This window comes from Carya illinoinensis, chromosome 14 (genome assembly GCF_018687715.1).
Source record: "Carya illinoinensis cultivar Pawnee chromosome 14, C.illinoinensisPawnee_v1, whole genome shotgun sequence".
NCBI classification, from domain to species: domain Eukaryota; kingdom Viridiplantae; phylum Streptophyta; class Magnoliopsida; order Fagales; family Juglandaceae; genus Carya; species Carya illinoinensis.
In genome coordinates, this window is record NC_056765.1 from 28880823 (window position 1) to 28886822 (window position 6000).

Sequence of the window (6000 nt, forward strand, 5' to 3'; positions counted from 1 at the left end):
GCAACCTAGATTTACAACCTTTCCCATAAAGTCAGACCTGGTGGTTTTCATCTATTTTCAGGAAATTTAGGCAGAATATTAATGCATAATAAATCGAGATACAAACCCTATAAAGTGTTTTATTGCGACGGTTGTGACTCATGCAACCATTCCGGCTGGTTTCCATCCAACCCCATTTGCATCTGTGAACATATAAAGAATTAGTTAAAAATCAAACCAATATGTAAATTTATTATGGAACATTTACACGGAATTGGTCAAGCATAAATAACAAACATTTACACTTTCTCGAGTCTCATTCACTGCAAAGCCTAACTCGGTGGCACTAAAGTCCAACAGTTCCCTTAAGTTTTGTGAGGGCTACCAATCCAATAAGTAGAATATTAGTGAAGATAGTAACACATTATATATATAGTGATTAAATTTTCAATATGTATTAACAACACAATATATTTTCTCCTATCATTAAAGACCCGTAATGCCTACCTGAACTGGAACATTTTGTTGTGTCCCAACATCTGTTTGGCCAAATAAATTCCTGCACGTTCCAACAACTTTGCCTTCTATTCCATGCGGCTACAAAGTTAAAGTAAATCCAGTCATATATATTTATTAATAAACATATATTTTTTATACAAACTAATTTTATAACGGTAAATTAGGGAGTATAAAATGAGCTATGTATTTTCGTTAACCTGTTTACGTTTTCCTTTTTGGCTAGACTTCTTCGTCATGGGTTTCCCTCTCTCAATCATTGACTTTTTTTTAAGAGATGGCGGTCTGCCTTTTCCTCTCACTACATGAGGACTCAATACTTTCTTAGAGCTCGCATCTATCGTTGCATCGGCATTATAAATTATAACATTCGAGGGCAGGTTGTTGGTGTGGTAGCCTAAGTTCATTGCATCTAACTTAGCTAGCATATCCTCAGTGTGCTCATCACATGAAGATGCATTCGTGGCTACTTCGTAGCATTTTTTGATGATACGTGAATATCTGCTAACTTCAGGCCTCTGATCAACCGTGTCATAACTACTTCGTATAAGAGTGTATGTCCTTTTTATGTCTTTCCTCCATCGATCTAGTATGTACTTTCCTGGAACCGAACGGACTTTGTTAACTCTCATAATGCCTAATACATGTCTACACAATATCCCTCTCATCTCAAACAAGGCACATGAACACTTCACTTCACATTCGGCCTCATTAAAGTACACTATATGGGTCACCTCCTTGATGAAATCATCAACATTAACTTCATCTTCTACATGGTACATTGCAATTACACCATCTTTCCGATGTAGAGTTGGAAGAGTTGCAAGCATCCCTATTACTTCTTTCTGCACTTCTCTAAATTTCAAACAAGTGTATATGTCTTGAAAAGTCTTCTCAAGTGGAGAGGGAGAGACGACGGGAATTGTGACGTTGAATGAGTGGAAGTCTGCCTCACTTTCATTCTCTATCTTCTTCCTCACTGCATTATCGAACTGATCGACAAACTCTTTTAAGTTTTTCTTAGCATGAACATACCCGTCAAAAAAAGCATTCATGCTCTCACTTCGTTGGGTTGTACTTATTCTTGCCCAAAAAACTTCTTTCATGAACACAGGTGCCCAATACATACGCTCAACGTATAAACTCTTCAACTAAGCATTCTCCTCCAAGTTGTACTTCGTAATTAACAGTTCCCAAGAGCCCTCAAACTTTTCTATTGTGTGAGAGTCATACACACAATTTAGTAACTGACTTTTCAACCCAGTTTTGTATGCACCATGTGAACCTAGCTTCTCTGGCAATTTTTTCAATATGTGCCATAAGCAATATCTGTGTCGGCTGTTTGGAAATACGAGACTTATTGCATTTTTTATGGCTCTATCTTGATCTCTGATAATAGCCTTGGGAGCTTCACCATCCATACAGGTCAACCAAGTCTGAAATAACCATCTAAATGTTTCTGTATCCTCACTAGATACTAATCCTGCCCCCAACAGAATTGACTGGCCATGGTGGTTTACACCAACAAACGGTGCAAACGACATTCCGTATCTGTTTGTCAAATATGTCGTGTCGAATGTGATGACATCCCCAAAATATTTGTAGGCTGCCCTACTTCGTGCATCCGCCCAGAATACATTCCTCAACCGTCCGTTATCATCCATATCCATTAGTGAAAATAACCCATCATTCTTGTATTGCATCCAAGCAAAGTACTCACGGAGGGCTCCAGCACCACCTTTCCCAAGTCGAAGGTGACGTGTCTTGTCAATATAATTTCGACAATCTTTTTCATTAAATGGCAAGTTTTCAAACCCACCCGCTTCTTGTACAAGAGAGACAAAACTCTTGTTCATTCTGATCCCAGCCTGATCATTAATATCTAAGACTCTCTTAACAGACTCACTCACTTCTCTATTGCAGCGGAAGAATCTTGACTTTTGTGGACTTAGGCCGTGATTATGGGAATTGTTAACACTCGACACCGTCAACACTCCTTTTTTGTATATGACATTTATCCTTGCCTTACAGTCTGTCTTTGATGTCGACGTGGTCTCGCGACATGTGTCGTACGGTTCTGTGCCTTCCCACCACGAGCACACCCCAATGTGACATATCTAATGCTCTCATCCTCAAACCTATGACTCCTTTGTGTCATAATCACAAAACCACATTGTTACCCATATCTTTTATAATAAGAAAGTAACTCCTCTTCAGATTTAAACATCATTTCCAACTTCGGCTCCTTAATGATATCGGCCCCCTCAGTATGCATAGTATTTTGTAGCCCAGACTGATTAACATCTCTGGGTTCAACAGTATCATCAATATAGGGCGTAGACATACTTTTTCCAGTAGAGTCGGGTGATATATTTTGGAGTTCATCTACATGGCTTGAACTTGTCGAGTGTAAACCAATTGGAGAGGCAACTGATGAGAGAAATGGGGCCATTTCATTTCCTTGCAGTTTATGCCCACAAAAAAAATTGTTTGAGTACAAACATGGATAAAAATAAGCGCAGTACATAACAAACAAATTTATCACCTAATTAGTATTAGTAGATGAGTTGGCATCAGGACGCTTCACAAATGGCATAGGTAACCACGTATGTGGCATTGGTGGATGGAAACCATGCATATAGTTGGGAAATTCCGGATAAAATTGTATTGGTATAGCCTATCATATAAAATAGTAATGATTATGAAACAAAACCAGTCAACATAATGGTTTAAAAGCTGAATATCTGCTACAGCTCAAATTCCTACCTGGGACAGAGGATTTGTTGCTTCCTCTATGGTAGGAGGTGTAGAGGAAGATGTCTGCTCATTCCCTTTCTCCATCTAGAGAATATTTTAGAACATTAAAACTCTATGAATATAAATTTATTCAAAATTAATAAAGTCTTATAGAAATTTAAATATGGTATAAACTTCACAGAGAAGTGAATCTAGTTGATTCTAGAACAGAATCTGATACTTGAATCTAGAATGCACCTTGCATTGGAGTGTTGAGTTTTTGTATAACAAGCTTAGTTATCCAAAATATAATGTTTTACTTAACAAATGTAAGAAAACAATACAATGAATATGATTTTATTTGCTCTAATAATGTTTTATTTGGTTTTTCAGGGATTGAAACTTAATCCAATGAAAAATGATATTTATGGTATTTTTAAACATCTTCCTTTGATCACCTCATATTTGTCATCAAATTATTTTGGAAATTATGTGTATCCTGTACTAATCTAATTTTGATATCACATCAATAAGGATTATATGAATATAATTAAAAAATGACAAGAGCAACATTTTTCTAATACGATACACATAATGTGAACATCCTTGACTTGCCAAAAGACATATCCTTCTAAAACATTACATATTAGTATATTTCTCTAGTGATTTCAACAAAGTACTCACGGTTCCTATATATCCATAAGCACGATTCACATTTCCTTTCCCTATAAAGCACATTACAGAATTAGAACTCATCCTCTCTTGCAAATCCACATACAATTTGTATCAATGAACAAACCTTAACTGACTTCTCTATTTACACTTGCAGATAAATTACCAGCCCACTTGCAGATAAATTACCAGCTGAAATGTGCTTACTCAAACCGTAGCTTCTGTTCCTATAATGCTTCTCTTTTTAGTTGTGGACATAATTTAACTTCATAATTTTTGAACTACTTACAAGGGAAATCATGATATACTCTTACAAATAGTTATAAAAAAATTTCAAACTAATTCTTAAATCATGATAAAAATTACATTCTATTTTAGGAAACCAACCAACACAACCTCACTCTAGCCGTGCCTTCCCCTGCTTTCAGGAAACCAACCAACACAGCCTCAACCACCCCTTCTTCAACTCCTTTCCTCCATTCTTATGTATGTACACTATGTTTGGTTGTAAATGAAAATAAATAATACTTTGTGAGGTAAAGGAAAGCACCATCTAGTATCTCGTTATACAAGAGCAAAAAAATGCTGAAAATTTACATACTTGTTTTCAAATAAACAAGAAAACTAAAAATATGGAAGCCAATACCTTTTCGGGATGATGATCTTTACGTGTGAAAGCCGAATGTTTCTCCTTTTGAGTTCTATTATGTCCTCTAATAGCAGAAAAATAGACCGGAACAGATAAATGAGAGATAAAAAAGAGAAACTCAAAAATGAAAATGGAGAAAGTGAAACAAGAGTTGCTCACGACAGTGCAAATGGTGGAGAAAATCTGTGAGCTAAACTCGGAGGGCTGGGTCACATGAAACGTGCTTGCAGAGCTGCAGCGGATGGACGCGGATGGTGGACGGGAGAGAAAGAAATCTTCTCCAACACATTTCAGCTTTTTCCCTCGTAACACTGTTTTGCTTTTCTTTTTCTTTTTCTTTTTCTAACTTGCCACCTCATTTTCGTCCGCTTATTCGTCCGCATCATGCCTGCGTATAGAAGTACTTTTTTTTATCAATTTTTTAAGCATTTTTTAAATATTTTTAATCGAAAAAATTAAAAAAAATATGAAAAAAAAAACCTTCGCCTCTAACAAGCTTTTAAATAGTGTCGTATTTTATGATAAGTGAATATTTATCTATACTTATATATAAAGTGCGAATCCACTTTCTACAATATTTTTGTCTAACGCTTTTTTTCCCATTTTACCCATGCTTTGTCTACGTTTTTGCCGAGTTGCCATTTTCATCATCTCCTTATTATTTGCATCAGAGAAATGCAATTTCGGGGGAGGATCCATGAGGGGAGGGTATACGGATTTGGTGATATCCAAGAGCTAGAGAGAGAGAGAGAGGGCTTTGGGAAAGAAGAGAGAGAAGGATATGGAGTGGGAAAGTCGCCGTAACGGCGTGCTCGTGGTACGCTTGGGAGGTTGACGATGGTGGCTGGCATGGAGGGCCTGGGAGGGGCTTACGATGGCTTTGGTGTGCTCGAGGTGGGGCTCGTGGTGGTCGTGGTCGTGGCTTCGGGTGGCGCACAATGTGGGTGTGAGGATCTAGAGAGATCTGAGGGAGAGACGTCCACGGGGAGGGAAGGCTGAGAGGGGTGAGGGGTTTTCTCAATCGATGATGGTGGGCTCGTGGAGGGGCTACTGCCGAAGGCGGTGGCGTCGCTATGCGGTAGTGTTTCCCTTAGCACGCCGAATTTCCCATTGAAGCTGTTGACTATGGGTTGGTTGAGAGAATTCCTCTGTTTCGATTATAGACAAAAATAGAGGCATGGCTAGCAGTTTATGTGGCTGATCATATGCACAACAGGAGTGTCTCGACAGTGAGGGGTCGTCTGAGCATAGGATGGAGGTTGAGTAGCTGGTCATGGTTGGTTTTGGGCTGTCTGTGGCCATGTAGGAAAAATCGAGATTAAGAGTGCAACAGTTTGCTCTGATTTTGAGCAACCAATTAAACAGAGGGTTTGAAGAGGTGTGACTGCAATGGAGAAAACAAGTCTGGATGGATGTGAAGTTTGGCTTCGATCTGGGTTGAGAGAGAG